The sequence below is a fragment of the Sinohyriopsis cumingii genome, chromosome 10 (assembly GCF_028554795.1).
Source record: "Sinohyriopsis cumingii isolate HCF-2022 chromosome 10, ASM2855479v2, whole genome shotgun sequence".
Taxonomy (NCBI): Eukaryota; Metazoa; Mollusca; class Bivalvia; order Unionida; family Unionidae; genus Sinohyriopsis; species Sinohyriopsis cumingii.
In genome coordinates, this window is record NC_142970.1 from 8,261,910 (window position 1) to 8,282,444 (window position 20,535).

The following is a 20,535-nucleotide window of genomic DNA, read 5'->3' on the forward strand; positions in this document are numbered from 1 at the left end:
ATATAAAACCTATATGCAAATCTGATGAATGCTGCTTGTGTTTCTGAAACACATATTCCATACTGGTGGCAAGAATGTCCAAATCTACATTACAAAAATGAAAACATTACCATCCATCTAGGAGTTGCAAATGTATGAAATCCTCTTGTTGGGTAGTTTTACTAACAGGCTTTACAGCAGGGCCTTCCATTAGATTTAAATGTGGCAGGTAAGTTGACAAAGTAGGGTGAGGGGTTGGGAAGACCTACCCCAATGGGGATAATTCATTTTTTTTTAGAAGTAGCATGGTGTAAGGTAAAAGTAGATGGGCTGATAAGGAATCCACTGAATTTACAGACTAAAGGTTCAGACATTTGTTTTTAAGAGAAAAATGAAAGAAGGAAACAATACAACAGATATTTTAATATGACTTTAATGTTTATTTTCTAGATTTAATTAAGATTATGAATCAGAATCAGTCTCCAACTCCACTGTAAAGTTTATCTATTACTTCTGCTCAGGCACCTGCAAATTAAAACAAAATTGTCATGCTTAAATAAAGTCTTATCACCTCAGCACTACTTATATATGCAGAAGTCATGTTAATCAGCATTATAAAAATGTATGAAATTTTCTTCACTGCACTTGTGCTTCCCTTAATATCGTTAAGCCAAGATACAAGATAACTTTGCACTTGTCATTTCTGGCAAGTGGATAGTGCAATCAATTTGCGCAAAGATGAATTTATTTTGTCCAAACATTTCATGTGAATAAAAATTCCAAATGGACCAACTTGTCCGATCAGACAAGATGTATGTATATTGTAGTTAGCTGTACTCTAGCTCTGATAGTCCTGGGCAATAGGATAAGCTGATTTTGTTATCAGTTTAGAAATGCATCTGCTTTGCAAATACTATGCTTTAAAAGACGAAATTGAATCCAGTATTGATGAAATAAGAGTCATTTGGATTACCTTGTTTTTTATCATTCTGCGTTGGTTGGGTGCATATTTAAGGGTCTCTGATATGGCCTCTTCCATTCCATTTGCCTTTGCTTTGCCATTATTTTTCAAACAGGCTTCTGCAAGAGTAATACGATGTTTTAAAATAAGTTTCACAACAAAGGATGCATTGCATTTTTCTAAATGCCAGCAATAATCAATGGAATATTTTTAAAACATGTACTTTGAAATGTGGTCTCAAGTTACTTTATCAATTCATTTAAAAATCTCTGGCAAGTCACATGAAAAACACAATTTAAATCAAGCCATACTTACTTATCAAAACCTGACATATCACAAGCTCTTGAAATGCTTTTTTCCCTTTACGTCCCTTTGGACTATACTCTGGCCAGTCTTTTTGTTCCAAACTTTTTCATCATCCTGCAGACACTATCCCCAATTGTAAACCTGCCAAGGGAGCTCAAGTAGCATATCTGAAAATAATAATAATAATAATATTACTATTTTTTGATTTTGATATTATTATTATTAGTAGTATTTCATGATCGATGTAACAAAATATGCTTGTATATGGTTATTTTTTGCCATGGTTTTGCAAGCAAATTTATTTTCTCTAACTTGAAAAAAATTTGATAACATTAACTATGCAACACAATGTACTAACAGCAATTATAAACCAAATTAACCACCGTGAATCTATTAACTTCATAAATGACATTCACTCAAGGATTGAATTAAAATAGCCACATAATATGTAATAGTGCATGTAGTAAAATACCTGTTACATGTTCATCTCTAAACATGTTTTGGCCTACATCCATAAGACAAAACAGCTGACCACTACATGTTCACCCCACCCCCAAAAATAATTATACAGGCACCGCAGAACTTGCATAATGCATATTGAGGTTCACAACAGCAAATAAAGGTTATAACAGTTTTTTTAAATAGAAAATAAGGCCCCAATTTACCATCTTCTTGGAGAGTTTGGGATTCTCCTCCAACCTCTGGCAAAGGCCCTCTAGTTCCTCCACTGAATCACATGGCATTGCAAGAATTTCTTCTCTATATTCTGTGTCTGGGCCTTGTGTATGAACTTGGAGGGCCAGCTGCTCCAACAAATTCTCAACATTTGTGTCCAGTTTCATAAGTACATTGAACTGGAAATCTGTAAGAGATTTGTGATGAAATTAGTTTTGAAAGATCAAGATCATTATTATAAACTCCTTATAAAGACCTGTACAGTGAACATGGGTTTAACAATGAAAAATATTTATGGAATGAAATACATGGTTTTTGTACAGTTTATTTGAAAATAAATAAAACTTTTCCCTATAATCCTTTATGTTTTTATTCCCTGGATATGTTGTTTCACTGCTGGTGTCTGTAAAGTCTGCATTCAATGTAGATGGTTTAGGCGTCTGACTTACAGAAAACAATGGTATACATAAGAAAGGAAAATAAAAAAAACCAATGGAATGATGAACAGTCGACACATCAATGAAAAACAATTCATTGTTTATTTGCACAAATAAGTCTTGAACAGTATGTTTTATGACCTATAATTTAATTAATTAACATCTCACAATGTTCTGAAATAACAGTATCTAAGCTACAAGAGCTTGTGCTTTCATGTCATAATCTTCCATTTTCCAAACAAATTTTGATGTTGACTCAATGTATATGACCTTAGCATTGAACACTAACATTCAAAATGTCTACAAGATGACAAAACTATTATCAACTGAAGTGACAACAAACCAATGAGTTTTACGTGCATTGAACATAAGCATTTTTAAATGCTACAAAATGTGTTTTTAGTGTACTGCCACAAATTACCCAACATTTTGTCAAACATAAAACAGTTCTACTACCTTAGATGAGAATTAAATTTATGAATACAGTGTATAATTGACTTACTCGTACTTAGCGAGCTGTAAATGAAATAAGAGATTATATAAAAGTCAACACCTGTAGTATTTGTTTCATTATTCTATAATGTACATTTTTTTCCATCCTCAATACTTACTACTTGCAGAGGAACTGGCAGAGAGAAATCTTTATATTCTCCACTCCAGAGTGGATGGGGATGGTGATGGTGTTGTCCTTCTGGATGCAGCTAAATGTATAAAAATAATCACTAGTCCTTAATTGCAGTAAAAAAGAAACAAAGAAATCTGACTGGATTGTTTGGCATGTAAATAAAATGCATACTGGTTGCAATGACCACTGTATATAAGGCAGTGATACAATATATCACAAAATGCATTCTTTTTTAACAAAACATCTAATCTCATATATACAGCATCATGAGTAAGTAAGTACTCTTAAACACATCTTATTAAACAGACAGAAAAATGATGAAATTTATACATACTTTTGATCAGGAATTTCCAATTGTGGTATGGTATAAAAGCAATTGATGAAAAAAGACCAGATAAACTAAATAAAACATACCAGCAGGATAAGAGGAAATCTTGGAGTCTGCAAAATAATCTCCATTTCAGGAGGTTTTGGATGAGATGGCTGACCAGAAAGGTTTCCACTTGAGATTTTCATCTTTTTTTCAGTTCTTCATTTTCATCTGAAATATCAATGAGAATCTGTAAATACTGTATGAGTCCTTGAATACACTGACTCCTTGTGACATACAGGGTTTGCAGAACACTCGCTAGCAATATTCACCACTTTTAAATCCAGCTGGTGAATTTTCACCATGAAATGCATCCGAATGCAGTGAATAATCCTGGATCAAAGACAAAATAGTGTACAGAAATGTGCAATAAATTAGTCAAGCTCCAGACAAAACAAAGACATGATTTATTTCTGATTCATAATGACTTTTCCTGTGCTACACATTTTACCAATGCAAATTGCATTGAATTTTGCAAATTAAATGGTACAATTAAGATATGTATGTCAAAAGATTACTAATCTTCAGCTTTCCAATTAATGCTAAACATAAGTATCAAGTCATGTATTTAGTCTCTCACCACCAATAAATGCATTCTTAAGTAATCATCCTAGAGTGCACCAAAGTCATGTGAACTTGATCCAATTCCAACATTACTGCTGCTTCAGTGCTTAGATCCAGTATTGCCTTCACTAACTGACGTTATTAATACCTCTCTCTCATCAGCATAATTTCCATCATTTTTCAAAACTCCCATTGTAAAACCTCTGCTGAAGAAACTAACACTACACCATAATGATTTAAAGAACTACTGCCCGGTTTCTAATCTCCAATTCATAAAAAAAATCTTAGAAAAGGTTGTTCGATCCCAGCTTGTATCATGTCTGAATTCAAACAGTCTCTTTAGCAATGTACAATCTGCATATCGCCCTTGCCACAGGACACAAATTGTGTCTGCAAATAGATTACACTCCAGCCCAGCTGATCTATGTTGTGGTGTTCCACAGGGGTCTGTTCTTAGACCTGTTCTTTACATTATGTACACTCAGCTGCTCTCAAGTGTCATAGATCATCATCCAGTGTCTCACCAATTGTACACTGATGACACCCAAATATACAAATCTATCCACCCAAATGAAGTTGATGCTACCATCCAAGGTGTAGAGATGTGCATTTCTGATGTGAAATCATGGATGACTTGTAAAAAGCTGCAGATGAATGATGATAAAACTGATGCCATTCTGATCACAACACAAAGACTTTCTCATTCACATCCTTTACCTCACACAATAAATATCAGCAACATCAATATTAAATTCACACAATCAGTACAAAACCTAGGTGTTACTCTGGACAGTACTCTCACATTGCACCAACATGTCATGAACATATGCAAGGCTGCATATCTTCAGCTGAGACGCATCAGCTCCATTCTCAGATATCTTTCAGTTGATGCCACTAAAACACTTGTGTGTTCATTACTACTTTCAAGACTGGACTATGGAAACTCAATTCTGTCTGGTTCATCTTAATATCTACTGCAGAGACTTCAAAAAGTTCAAAACATAGCTGCTTGGATCATACTTAGAGTACCACAATCAGAGCACACCTCCCCACTGCTCTGTACCCAACACTGGCTATCCATTCGATCCAGAATCAAACACAAAATGTGTTCTCTGTGCTACGTTTCACTGACAGACTCTGGTCCAACATACCTATCCGACCTCACCTATGTGTACACACCAGCAAGATACTTACGCTCCTCTTCCGACAATCATATACTCATTATTCTCACTATGAAAACAAAGTCATATGGACAGCATTCTTTTGCATACCAGGGCCCAGCAACATGGAATGAATTGCCCACTGAATTTAGACACAAAGACTCAGTGATCCCATTCAAGAGTGCTCACAAAACTACTTATTCTGATTGCAAAAACAAACTTAAAGACTTAATAATGTTAACTACCTTAAATATTCTCAGCATGTTTTTTATGTTTTCTAATTTCATGGTGTTTGTTTTTGTAATCATATCATTGTGTATGTTTTTATGTTGTCGAATGTTGCAAAGCGCTTAGAACTTCTAAAGATTAGGCACTATACAAAGTCCTCATTATTATTATTATTATATTTAGCTTGGATGAATATTTTTAAAATCAGTGGCCATAACTAAAACAATGGGATTTTGTTTTCTGATCATAAAAGTATGTTGGACACCATCCATGATGTACAATGCTGTCTGACATTTCTATGCACCTAAGGTTTCCATCTCAAATATTAAAGCAAAATGCATACCGAATTTGACAGATTGACGAAAATAAAATAAAGCAATGCTTACCATTTGAAAAGAGGCAACTGTCACTAGAATATTCTATTTAAAATGATATTAATTTTGGACACAGGGGATACCACCCCCATGTTTTCCTGACTCGTTATATGTCGGCCTATTCTGTGCACAGCTTTGAAAAGATGTAATGTTTATCCATCGAGCTATAGAAATGAAATACATTTACTGTAGACTGTTTCTGTCAGCAGTTAAGTTGAGTAATTAGGTCAGGTTTATAGCTAGTTTACAAAATTCAATGTAGAATGCCAATAAATGACAAGATATATTTTTGCAAACTAAAGTGATCTTGAAAAAAGATTAGTAAAGTTTAACATTTTATAAAAAATAAGCTATTATGTGGAAGAGAAACAACAATGAAATAGGATGCAATGTGTTTGCGTCTTGTTGATGGGGGAAAATTACTAAAGAATTTAGAAACAGACTATACGCTGGGGAATTTTTTGAGAATTTATGTTCTGGCGACAAGTTTACATATTGGGTAGCAGATGATTTTGCATGTGCGGGACAACTTCTTGCAAAATTGGAAACTTGGATTAAAATGCAGTATTGTTTTAAGGTATACATTACCATATTTTATATAATGTATTGTATGATTCTAAAAGATGCATAGTTAATCGGAATTTCTGGGTTACAGATTCAAGAAGGTCATGGAGTGGGTCTACATGTTGACTAATAAATTACTATTTGATCCCCTAGGTGATATTTCAATTCTAAATTAAAACTAATCATACTTAATGTATAACCAAAAATGCGACAACCTGGTGGAGAGGCGAAAATGGATATAAAAAACTTCCATATAGCCTCAGCAAATTTAAACTGAATAAATAGGGAAAAAATAATTAAACTAAACAACAAGACAAATTATGATATGATTTTCATACAAGAAACACATAATAAGTTGACTAAAGAACTAATAACTTCATGTGAGGAAAAATTAAATGGGGTTATAATTGTGAATGATTATAAGGAGATGTAAGGGGAGGGGTAGCTACTTTTATCAAGAATAAAATGGGAGTAACTTGGGAGCAAAAAAACAAACGAAACGTTTGTGCAGGAAGATTGATACATATTGTGATAGAGGACACTCATTTTATAAATGTATAAATACCTGCTAATAAAAACAAAAAGCAACAATTCATTGAAAACCTGTTTAAATATGTAGAAACAATTTCAATGGCCCCCCACCAATCTGTGTTGATATTGATGGAAATATTGTGGATCTGATGTGCAATCTTACTGCATGCAAATCTTTCCAGAAAGCACCTATGTACTGTTTAGACACCGGTATTTGGTAACAGCCATATCTAGCGCAAAATTCAAAATGGTCATAGGAAAGAAGGTTGAGTAGCTACAATGTCATATCCTCAATGTCTCCACAAAGTAGGGATAGTAATATTTGTGCTAGGGTTGTGCTATTCCATGTCGATTTACAAGTAACCAAACAGGATTTGATTTGGAAATATTTTTCGCAAAAAGATCTCTTCTGCCAATGGTAGCTCAATGGCTGGGAGAAATACTGGCAAGTCAGATGTGTATAAAATGTCCAGCAATGTGTGCAGATAAAATTGTCAAAAATTTTTGCAGGTTTTAATGAAAGGGTTATATCAGCCTTGAAAGTGCCAGAAATTATCATTATAGATGTGGCTTGAGTCTACATGTTTTCAGTTAACAAAACCAGAGTATCAAAGCTAGTAACTGGCATCCTTGATAATTTGACTAATAACTATTTTTAATTAACCATTTCAGATTTATAAATATATACTCAATAGTAGTGAAGTGGGATGATATAGCGTCAATGGGACTTACCATTAAAAACCACCCTGGGACGATATAGCGTCAATGGGAAATTTAACATTATGGAAACCCCTGGGACGATATAGCGTCAAGGGGAATTTAACATGGGAATATGGGACTGTTTAGCGTCAAGGGGAATTGAACAGGGTGGGACTGTATAGCGTCAAGGGGAATTTAACATGGGAAAAAAAAAAAAAAAAATCTTGGGCCTGTTGAGCATCAAGGGGAAATGGAACAGGGTCAGGACCCTATTTTAATAAGGTCCTGACCTGACGGGTCTATGGAAATGGAACAGGCGAAAATTGAAACAGGGAGGGGTCTCTATTTTTTATTTTTTTTAAAACAAAAAAAAAAAGGGTAGGCAATGAAAGTCAAGATCTTTTCGAGACCTATGAGTGGCCCTGAAAAGGGCCTTTGGGTTTCTTCTTCTTCTAACTCTTCCACTTCTTCAACCATCTTCTAACTTTTACCAATATTCCTGTCATCTTCTTCTTTATTTCTGACTCAGGCATCCAGTCAGGATGACCTATCACTCGGAATTTCTCCTGTATTCTTATCCAGTTATTGTTGAGTTTCTCAAAGCTTTCTTTTCTCTTTCTATTTTCTTCTTCTTTTCTTTCCTTAGACCACCTTTCTTTGATGTTCTTTACCTCTTCCGTCAGCACTTTCCTCATTACTTCTTCCATTTTTGTCAACTGGTCGAACCCCCATTTTACGTATCGCCACTCCATCCAATACAATACTTTTTCCAGGAAGCACCCGACTTGGATGACATGGTCCAGTGCTTCCTTCAAACTTCCCACTCTGACATAAGGTGGGTCAGTAAATCCTCTTGACTTGTTGACTTCTTCTTCTATCATCCCTGCGATGAGATCTCCGGCCACCTTTAGTCCTTTGACTTGAATAGTTAACAAGTCTTGCCTATTTCCATCACTCCATTCCTTTTCTATTCTTCCTACAACATATTCAACATCCATTATCCAAAAATAGATATCTCTTAATAGATTGAATAATTTTGTCACCTCCATCTTCTTTGTTTATTACGTGGAATGGTCTGAACGACTGTTGTTGTTGTTGAGTTGAATTATAGTGGCGTGCGCTTCGCATTGAGCATGTACCACTGGTTTATGATGCCACAGGCACCTAACTGATTACTCCTTGGAGGAAGGAATGGAGCCACTTCCTCCAGGCATTTCTGTGTTCACAGAACACTAATTGATTGGGCCGTCAGGTCAAGGTACTTTTGTGTACACATCGATCTGATTGTAAGGCCTATGTTTTGTTTGAGTGGGATTGGACCCAGCACACACTCTGTCATTCATTTGCATTGATTAGCGACTAATGGGATTGGACCCGATCTAGTCCGTATTTTTAATTTATGATGCGTGCACTGTACGTATGTGTTTTGATGTCTGTCCGTCGCAAAGGGCGAAAGTGGTCAGGCTCGGGCGGAGTTGTCTTGCCACAGGTTAGCAGGGTTTTTCCGATCCAGGGTATTTTTGTTCTACATTTCCGTCTTTGGAATTTTGAATCATAAAAACTCTGTGCTGTTTTTAAGAGAGATAGAGTCTATTGAGGTCGATGTTAGCTTTTAGGTGACAGCATTTGTCGATTGGTTTTGCAGCCTTGTGCTGCTGGCCCTGGATGGAGTTGGTGTTTTTTCCATCTTAGTGAGTAATTGTTTTTGGGTCCTAATTATCTAGTTGTAAATTTTGGTTGCAGCCTTGTGCTGCTGGCCCTGATAGTCATTGGGTTTTTTTGACTACCTTATGCAAGTAATTTTTGGGGTGGTATTCTATATATTTGTTATATTTGCAGCATTGTGCCGCCGGGCCCGATAGTCGTTGGGTTTTTTGACTACCTTATATGTGTAAGTTTAGGGTGTTAATACGGGGGATCCCTGATGGTCTATTCTTGCGACCACCTTATACGTTCTATTTTGGGACTATATGGTTATACCTAGTTTTTGTCTTAGCTGTCACCTATGTAGAAGATAGACTTTTGGAGCTGTTAGTTAGGGTGTTAGGTGAGTATTAAGTTAGAAGTGGAGAAGGTTTGTTTTGTTTTTCCCACCACCCACCCCCTGTATATTTCTTCCTGGTATTTGAACTAGGTGTTTTTTAATTTAATGATATTTGTTTGTAGAGTTTTATCAGTCAGTGGGCTAGTTTTGATAAAATGAGTTTTTCTGTTGTTCAGAATTTGGTACTTGTTTTGTGAGTGTATTTATTTTGTAATACTTTTGGCTAGATTCGGATTAGATTCCCTCATCGATCACACTCGCCTCTCATAAATGGAGAGTTCGGGGAGACCGAATCCTTGTCTTCGCCATTGGTCCAAATTTGATATATATATATTTTATGTAAGTATTTATTAGTGTAATTTAGATAATTTCATTGCTTAGCCGGTTTCGGATTAGATTCTCTCGTCGAGCACACGGTCTGAATGACGAATACTGTGGGTTCTTATAGTTAAAGCGCGGACGTGAAGGAAAACATCCCCTAAGACTAAAATGGTTTCTTCTTCAACGACATGGCAAGTTACTTCAATGTCTCGGTCCCACTAAGGGTAAGTAATGACAATTCGGTGACCAACAAGCATGTTCTAGATAGGCCGAATCTTGTGGTTCCCAGTGGTGAAGTGACACACCACAACTGAAGCACTTGACTTTATCCCCTTCGTCCAAGTAGAAAAATCTGGCTCTGGCTAATTCTTTGGGGATCGGTCCTCCCAGATACTTAGGCCATTTTCCTTTGAACGATTGAAGACGATTTTCAAAGTCGCAGTACTCCGACAAACACACAGGGAACGAATATTCGTCTTTCACAGGTTCGTTTCGATGAGGGTTGGGTGACATGGACAGGAGTTTGCTCAGGGCTGGATGACATCCGTAGGGGGGTAGACGTGAAGGTGAACATCCACATTTAAAATGAAACCCAGTAAAGTGTCCAAGAAGACGAGCAGCATCACTTTCGCATCCCTCAGGTTTGACATGCACAGCATCACTTTCCATGAGAGGGGTAGTGAGAACAAAGTTCTCATGATGCTTTACGGCATCGCTAAGGTCACAGCGTACAGCATCGTTCCCATCGCAAGGCTCACCATCACATTCCACTTCAGAAGCCCCAAACTTGAATTGTGCCTTCCTGAACTTGTTTTGTTTCTCTGAAAGTATTCATCTTGTTCGCTTGGTCTTGGTAGTCACAATGAACTATCGATCTTGACCATAGCCCCTTTTTATATTAGTCACAATGCAATCTCAAGCTTGTACATTGTTCCTTTTTTAAATCTAGTTTTGGAAGGTACTGTCTCTAAGGTACCGTCATAATTGTACAGTAGTGTAATGGGTGGAAAGGCCATAGAAAGGTAAGGGCAGTGCAAAGACCATCGAGTGTGTTCCAGAATAGCTGAACCTTTATAGATACATAGATCCATTCATAACTTCAGTCCACAAGCGAAACACTGTACTTCGTATCCCAATCCTGACTCAGGTCCCAAGTAGACAAATCCTGTTCTAGCTAAAACATGCGAAGAAGGTAATCCTTCCCTATCCGTAAACTATTTTTGAAACGTGTCCAATCGACGGGCACAATCACAATAGTCAGGTAAGAAGACTGGAAAATGGTAGGGTTTGAACTTGGAGTTCTCATCAGGTTTCTCACTTGATTCTTGCTGTGGCGTAGTCATGCTTCTGGTGAGTGGCTATCCACTTACAACCAATGTTTTATACCGACATGTCCATATGGCAATGTAAAGTGATTGGGAAGCCGCACTCGCTTCTGATACACGATTTGACAGACTTTTTCCAAGGGTCGACTGACGATGTGGTGAGTGGGTAAACGTACAATCTTGTTCGGTTGATAGGTGGTCACTTTAAAGTGTTCATCTTCTCTAGACTGCAAAGCTTCTTTCAATACGCCAAAGTTCACCACTCGACTGGTACGATAATTCAGAGTCAATCCTTTCACTTTACACTTCGTGTGCACTTCTCCTTATTTGTCCCGGTATTCGTAGCCGTAATTTTTAAGACCGCCACTGGCGAAACTTAGAATCTTGTCGTCAGAATGCTCGTCTGTCCAGGCTCCTAAACGGTCTCCTTCGATGTTAGGGTGCTGTTGACTCGGGTGATCGATGAAGATGCAACTGTCCGTGTCAAAGTACAGGACGCATTCCCCTAACAGTTCTAAAACTACGTACAGTTTTAAGCGAGCATGAGCTGTCACGTAAGCTGCAATGATGACATTTCCAAAAGGATCGGCTTCTACAAAGTCCAGATCTTCTTCGTAATTGACTAAGATCAAATCTTCGCGAACGACGTCCACGTGTTTGATGAATTTAGTTTTGTTGTGAATCATCTGGAAGTAGCAGGAAGGTTCTGTCAAATATTCCGTCTTGGGTAAACATGGTCGTTGTGCCATTTTACCCCACAAGCAATTTAACATCACTTTGGCACACCATCGCCTGCCTTCGTTTTTCTCGATGTGATCTAAAGTAATGCCTTCTTGTGCCCAGTATTTCTCTTTGAATGTCTTTTGGTCTTCAGGAGTGTGACACCAGGACGGATAACCACTGGCTTCTTGCTTTAGTTTCATAAAGGCATCCACGTAGTCTGCCAAAATACCTTTCTGAGTGGGGTCACCCTTGTTGTATTGTTCTGTCTTGGGAAAGTGACAAATTTCGTACACTTCTAACAGTTGGTATCCCATGTCCAGAGCTTTGAACAATTATACGCTGACCCACGTCCCCGTCAAGGCCCGTTCTTCCTGGGTGTGCTGACAAGGCTGGTCTTGGTTGCACGTTTCAGCACAAGTATGGCACAAAGGAAACATCAGTTTGTCTTGACAATGGTGAGGTAGAACGGGATGGTACAAGTCAGTGGGAGCCAAAACTTTACCTTTGATCAAGCCTTCGTATTGTCGAATGTTTTTCAGGTTGATGTGTTCCGTCAACAATTGTGGGTGCCCTGCAGGAAAGCGACAATATTTGCACACGTAGGGATACAGTGAACACATGTCCAAGTATTTGATTTCTTCTCCTTTCTCTTCGTCGGCTTGGTACAGCAAACTGGTGGCATTGGTCCTTCCTCCGTACAAACTATCCCTCGGGTTCAGAGGGTCCATGAACTGGTAACTTTCCATGAGGCGTTTAAACTCGGGATCGGTTTTCAAACGGTGATCGTACTCGTGTTCCCACATTTCCACCACTTAGTATCCTTCCTGTTCTAACTTTAGGCGTCGCTGACATGTGGCCTGGTACAAGTCTTCCATGGTTCATTGTAAAAACTGATTTTTAGTGCCACGGTCAGGGTAACAGATGGGGCATCCATGAAATAAGCAACCTTTAAACTCGTACACAATCTTGGGGTTTTCTAAGTCCCAACCATCGACCGAATGCATTCTGATGGTCTTTTCACCCCCTCCATTGCGGGCATGCTGAATCCATTTGTTTTCCTTGTCGCACAAGTAATGTAACCAGCACAGGGCTTTGACCGAGTATTGACGTTTGACATAGTTGGTTATTTGAGGACTGATGACAGCCACGGTGTTTTCAGGCATGAAACGTTGCCGGTACACTAAGGAACATGCTTTGGCAATGGTGCAAGCTTCTTTCAAGGATCGACCCCTCCGTGTTCCATGAACAGTTCTCGAAATTTTCCACAGCAACGCCGTAAAATGTCCACGTCGGAACGACAATACTTTAGCATTTCTTCCTGAAAGTCGAAAGGGTCAGAGGCGTGAACCTGGTACCAAGCGTAGAAAGCTTCTCGTTGTTCGGTACGCATGTTGTCAGGGTCGTAATAGTGAGCCTCAGGCAAATGGGGTAGAACGGTGTGTTGATTGGCTTCCGTATTGAAAAGGTGTGGAAAGCACCCTTTAGCCATTTCTGTCATTCCAAACGTTTTAGGCATTCGACTCAAAAGCATGGCTAAGTAACCCACTTGCATGAAAATGATTTTGGCTCCGTTCAAAGTGACTTTAGGACGTTCGGTGCCATGTTCTGTATAGTATCTGTGAAGAAACTGTCCATCGTATCCGGAGAAATTGTGAGCCATCACTGTGGCATGACGATGACAATCTCCGTAACGTTCGATGTCCTCTTGGCTCCACGTCTTGTCGATGGGGTGTAAGACCCATCGAGCGAAATCGGCTAGCGTGTTCAGTCCTCGAAAGATTTTTTCACATCCTCCAGAAATCTTGCTGCAGTGAGGGCAATGACTGAAAATAGGTTCTTGAATGCACTTCTCGCACGCTCGATGAGCCACGCAGAAATTAGGAATGTGAATACCAGTCTCTTGCATGCATTCAAAATCGAAAAAGATGAAATTGCCTTTCTTCTTGTGACCGATCTCTTTCTCTGGTTGGGGTTGGTATTTTTGCACATAGCATTCGTGTTCCAAGTCCACGATGTGGCAGCAAATGTGACATTTTTTCTTTCCTCGACATAGGTGTGCCTTGGCATTATTGGTAAGTATGCCTTGTCCACAGGTAGGGCACAATCTCAGCAGCTGACAAGCACATTTCTTCTGTGAACCTTGCATCTTCAAATGTTGTTGGTAACAGGCAGGGCTGACAAACGTGCGCAGACAAGTTGAACAATGCACTCGTTCTTGTCCTTCGCTCAGACAGGGTGGAGAGGCCAAACATGCTGAGCATTTCGATCCACATCTCGGTGATGAACCCTTCTGCTTTCTCTAACAGTACTTCGGACTTGAAATCTTTAAACTTCACCGTGTATTTGTAAGCCGTAGTTCTAAATTTTCTAGAGGGATGCTTTTCCGTCTCTTGAATGGAATAGTACTTTTCAGGGTTGACTAAGGGTGGTGAAGTTTGTTTAGAGGGTTTGGATTCTGGTTCACTCATGTCCTCTTCAAAATCACTGGCATGAATTTGTGCCAAGACTTCAGCCCTGGTACGAGGCGATAAAGCACGTTTCTGCCTCTTACTTTCTTCTTCTTTCTTCTCAAATGAATTGGATCGTTTCATCTTGATAGCAAAAAGTCAAATGACTAAAGTTTAAACACCATGGACTAATTTATAGTCACAGCAGACCAGCGTATATAAAAGGGTATGTGTCTTGTCCTTTCACTATTCATTTCACTCTCAAACCAAGCACAACGATGGAAGAGACTACCCAGATCGAACAGGGATTCTTCAGAGGAAGAAGAGGAAGAAAACAGGTGAAGAAAAAGAAACAGGAGAAGAAAAGAAGAGAAGAAAGTGAGGAGGAATAGGAGGAAAAGACTGTGATGGTGAAGAAATTCAAAAAACAGAGAGAGTGAACAATGAGACAGAAGAAGTTTATGAACTTTTTAAAGTGCTCTGTTGTGAATTGTGAATTGGATTGTAAATATTTATAAAAGAATAAATTAGGTATTAAAAGGTAAGTGTCTTTGGGTTTTGATTTTAAAATAAGAACCTACACTCACACACTCATACACACGTACTATAGAGGTAAAATGTTGTTTTTTTTTAGTTTGAATGGATGTTGGCAATTGAAAGTCTATCTCTTTTCAATAGACGTGGGTGGCCCTGAAAAGGGCCTTTTTTGGTGTAGGGGTGAGTTTAAGCAATCAACTTTAACTGCCTTAAGCCTTTGCCACGGCCAAGGCCTACTTCTGGACTGCGTAGTGTTGATGATGATGATTTGGTTGAAATCACTAAGGGTGGCACGGGAGGCTTTGTCACATGGTTGGAGTGTTTAGCTCGGGAAGGTCGTATTCTCTTTGGTCATAGTAAAGAAGTCTGATAACATTTGTTTCAGACGTCTTAACTCCGCTAAAATGTCTAACAGTACCGTGACCATTTGATTTTCACACCCTTGTTTCTTTGCTGCTGCTTCTTCTTCTTCTTGTTTTTTTCTTACCTCTTCTTTTTGCTGCTGTTGCTGTAGGAGAAAAGCTTGTTCCGCTTCCTTTTGCTGTTGTATAAATTTCTCCAATTCTTCTTCTGTCTCTGTCTAAATTTCTCCACGTGTGGTAATGAAGGAGAAGGTGACGAAGGTTCCGGAACAAATTATTGCGAGGTAAGAAAATCCACAAAATCCCAATTCACCTCTTCTGAAAGTAAGTCCGGTTTCCCTTGGGTAGTCTCCAGAGCTGGTGCACCCCAATTTATCGTTTTCTGAGTTTCCGTCATGTTGAAAAACTGTCGCATGAATTGACTGCACACAGGTGCTAGCAAATCTATATAGACCACATGACGTCACAGACTGCTCTCTTCGGATTGGATTTGGGCTGACTGAATTTTGTAACGCGTGTTTGGATTGGTCAATGAACTCAATCCGTTTCAATCCTTCCTCTCCCTATAAATAAGTGCAGTTCACTGCATTCCTTCACCTGTTCTCGGCACCTCAACATGTGGACCAACGTTCAATCTTCTACGCTTGTGTCTTCGATGATGTTCAGGACAGACATACCGATGTACGTCCGATCCAAGTGGACAGTTGTCCATAGGACAGATACCAGCCTATGGATACGTAGGATCTATGTGGAGAGGCAAGGATGTCTCAAAAGAGTTTTAGTCTATGGTCCTGCAGTCAGGCGAAGCCTAAGGACAAGAAGAAGTCACAGATGCCCTTTATGTTAAGGGCATATTAACATAAACCCAAAGGCCCTTTTCAGGGCCACTCATAGGTCTCGAAAAGATCTTGACTTTCACTGCCTACCCTTTTTTTTTTTTTTTTTTTTTTAAAAAAAAATAAAAAATAGAGACCCCTCCCTGTTTGAATTTTCGCCTGTTCCATTTCCATAGACCCATCAGGTCGGGACCTTATTAAAATAGGGTCCCGACCCTGCTCCATTTCCCCTTGACGCTCAACAGGCCCAAGATTTTTTTTTTTTTTTTTTTGCCCATGTTAAATTCGCTTTGACGCTATACAGTCCCACCCTATTCAATTCCCCTTGACGCTAAACAGTCCCATATTCCCATGTTAAATTCCCCCTGACGCTATATCATCCCAGGGGTTTCCACAATGTTAAATTTCCCATTGACGCTATATCGTCCCAGGGTGGTTTTTAATGGTAAGTCCCAATGATGCTATATCGTCCCACTTCACTACTCTCAATGTGTTTATACCAATATTAAGTTTCTGTATGTCACTGTGTTTAAGTTTTGATTTTCTCTGTTTTATTTCACTTGATACAAACACATGCTGACTAATCTTGTCATGTGGTGTATCTCGATCATACTGTAAAAGTGCATAGCTTAACACAGGTTTCGAACTCTTGCTATGAGCAGCAGCAATAAACATGGCATGTACCACTAGAAATCAACTTTTTTCTTCTTGGCTATAAAATCATTAGGTACTAATGTGTAAACTATTAAGTTGGTAATTTTTTAAATATAATTATTGTGCAGATTTACTAAATGTACTTTTGCGATACTAAGTCCCATGTTTGTTTAAAGGTTCTAACAAGCTGGGGTTTTTATGCAATATGTCATAAGTATATAAGGTGTTGTGGGCTGCATGTATGAAGACAGCTCAGCAGCTTTCTAACTAATATTGCAATTACTATGAGCTTTTTTAAAAGTTATTTATTTTCTTTAAGTTGTTTCTTACTGTTCTGTATATAGTTTAGAAACTTTAAGCAATATTTTGGACTAGTCCGATAACATAAGACACATCACCCAATATATTTGTTGGGGGGCTGATGGGTCTTACTGCCTAACGAAGGGTGCTGTGTGGAGCGTTTTGATGTCGACTAACAGTGTAATGAAAGTCAAACTTTCAGAAATATCACACACAACTGGTAACCAATAACAATGCATTTCTACAAAGTAAAGTTATAATGTTTTTGTCAGACTTTACTTACCCTGATGTCTTTTCTCTAATAAATTCAAATTCTCACAAAAGAACCAGACCTGTTTTCAAGTTTTGTTGGTCCACATTTCAGTTGGCTGGAAAGCGATGAAAGTCAGGAATGCCAAAATCGGGTTAAGCTGAAACATTACTCTTTAAGGAAACAAATAAAAATATGTTTTGCCTATTGGAACTGTAAGCAATGTTTCGTTTCATTCAAGAAACATATTCCCCACATGAACCTACTTAAACAAACTTTGGCGTACCTCGACTACTGTTGCATTGCAACAAATTCAAATGTATGTCAATGGAACATGAAAATGTGTCCATTTGCTAGTGTCATATTTTCACTCCACCAGGATAAAGACAGCACTGTAAGTATATTAATTACACATAAATTAGTGGAAGAGTGTCGATATAGGCTGCCAAGTGTGTGAGCTATTCCTGAAACTTGGACTACTCATTCCGATGACAATTGACACTGGAACACATATACATGGCCGTTATTTGGGTAGTAAGACATAGCACTAAAACAAAATATTTTGGACTTGTACATTTTTGTTTAAGATTTTATTTAAGCACAAAATATTTATTGATGGAATTTAATGTGCTTTTCTCTATTCTAAATTATATAATTAATATTCATTCCTAACTTATTTTACAAGCAAACTACATATAGTTATATCATTTGTTATAAGAACTTGGCTATATTGTCAAGTGAGTGTTATCTTCACATACCAACACGTTTATTTTGTATGTACTGATTTTCTGTATTTAAGACTCTAATTCCATGCCTGAGAAATTTTTCTTATGCTGCAATACATGATTCAATTTCTTATACAGTATAGGTCCAAAAATGTTCTTAGGGATATAGAATACCCAAGTCATTGTGAGTGTTATCCTTGCTGATTTGATCTTTGCAATACAATTTAATCATTACTTAATCCATGATATGATTGAGGTTTTTTTAAACTAGTAATTTTTTAAATTACATTACATTTTTTTGTAATGTAACAAATCCAAATCACACACACACACTTAATCTAGCACTTCATACACATAATTCCAATGTCTTCACAAAAAGCTCAAAATGTCAAAGTCACTGTGAGTGTTATCTTCACTGACATAATATTCTAACTTCAAGTCAACAATAACTTATTAATCTAGCAATCCAGAAAAGCATAATTTAATGACATTTTTCTTTCATAATTTACTAGTTGTCTAAGTCTGAGGTGGGCAAACTATTTTTCAATGTAGCCACAGGTGTGGCGAATGAGAAGTGAAAAACATCATACGATGCCACAACTGAGCCAAACTTACATGGCCAATTTGCCACTTGTGGCAATTGGTGACAAGGTTGCCCACCCTGGGTCTAAGTCAGTGTGACCATTGTCATTACCAGCCTGAAACCCAATTTAATGCCATTTGTATAAATTCATTTCAAACAAATATTATGATATAGTTGAAGTGTAAAGTCAAGCAAGTATTCTGTTTGCAGATTTTACATTTTAGATATTACAGTAAAGTCATATTTTCTCTTGTGTAGTGAACTTTATTGCAACTGGTTCCAAAATAGTAAAACTTATTCAGTTTTCATTCACCAGAATAGGTATTAATACAATCCTGAATTAACTGTATGGTACTAAAATATACCCTGATCTTGTGTGAGATTGTAATATACAGAACTATACCTCAAGACAACAATAATATATTGAATTTATATTATATCAAGACTGTCATGGTTATGAACTCCAACTTTATTCAGGTTTTTTCATAATAAATGATCATCTTGTGTTATGGCTGAAAAGAAATCAAAGTTTATTTTAACTCCATTCTCTCCACATTTGTCAGTTGTTAAGAGGCATACTCATCATCAGTGTTATAGTAAAATGTAATCTTATCTGGATCAATCTTGCTGGTGTAATATATGAATGGAGAAAGAATATTATCATCCAGATTAAAATATTTTTTATTCAGACTCTACTGAAAATTTTAGCTGGATATGGGATACGCAGCCTGATGTGTACGAACAAAGCGATGTGTGCCATGACCTTTTAATTTAACATTTTAAACTCCTGCAGAAGAAAGAGATTTTTAGATCCATTAAATTGTATTAACAAAAACATTTCTTCAGTATGATTTTCCTTTACTTAGTAGTGACACAACTCATATTTTAAAGTTGTTGTTTTGTGTTTGGTTTGGCTTTTTATGGTAAAGCAACACAAGTAAGTTATTTAGTGCCAAGGCACTTTAAGTATAGTGCCTTGCCCAAGGACGCACCATGGTAGCTAACCCAGGTTGGTCCGATGGCAGAATTTGAACCTACCTTATTTCACAGGTCCAGAAAGCTAACCACTGAGCAACTACAGCTCCCCATCTTATAGTGGAATGCTAGTATACTTTATGATCAAGAAGGATGGGTTGGGGTATGCATGTTGCATCTGAAAAAAGTGATGGAATTTTTGTTTACATAATATTTTAGTCATACAATATGAATCATTTTCTATAGATTTAAGATGTATCAGATCAAGTCAAGAAAAATTATATATTCTGTTTCCTGGGAATGTACTAAAATTCACTGTTATTGTTTGATTTTTTTGGTAGTAAGTTTACTTGGTATTTTTTTCTTTTTAACTTGAATACCTAATTTGTTAACATCCTGTCCTAAATCTTCATGGTTCTGTCTATAAAGTGACAACTGTTGATACATGTAGGGAAGTTTTTGTTTATATCTTTTGATTTTTGTGGTTCTGGAAGTTGCAGTATTTGTTGTTGTATTATTAACCATTTCAGTAATTTAATGAATGCAGAGTATACTGCTCTATAAATGAAATTTAAGGGAAGATAATGTAAAAGTATGTTTCACTGCAAATATAAATTGTTTAAAATAATAATATATCATTTATCATATGACTATTCAATTGTGGTAACTAGTATTCCATCCAATATCTATATATTAAAATATGTCTTTTCATACAGCTGGTGATCATTTAGATACAAGTCCAATTGAACATAATCAAATTATCAGTGCAGGTGTTTTTATTAGTAGTAGTATTGCAAGTATAAGTGTTAGTATTAAGATTTCATATACAGGTATGATAAGTGTATCATAATGTTTAAATGATGCTCCTTGTTACAACATAAGATATGTTCACTGAAACAAATGGTTCACTGGTAAATTGGCAGTAAAGGTCTTCACTGAATTATGTTGCATAAACTATTTTACAATAAAACATATATGAT

General features: G+C 37.3%; 1 protein-coding gene and 1 long non-coding RNA gene across 2 annotated transcripts in view; both read right to left on the reverse strand.

Moving 5' to 3' along the window:
• The window catches only part of LOC149789572 (uncharacterized), a 71,224-nt gene that overhangs the window by 11,897 nt on the left and 38,792 nt on the right, over positions 1 to 20,535 (reverse strand). The window lies entirely within an intron of this gene.
• Positions 397 to 19,735, reverse strand: LOC149789573 (uncharacterized). The gene is made up of 7 exons (XR_016423677.1): positions 19,619 to 19,735; positions 3,398 to 3,524; positions 2,970 to 3,059; positions 1,912 to 2,108; positions 1,256 to 1,413; positions 953 to 1,059; positions 397 to 504 (listed from the first exon to the last, which is right to left on the reverse strand). It is a non-coding gene; the product is annotated as an uncharacterized LOC149789573 (long non-coding RNA).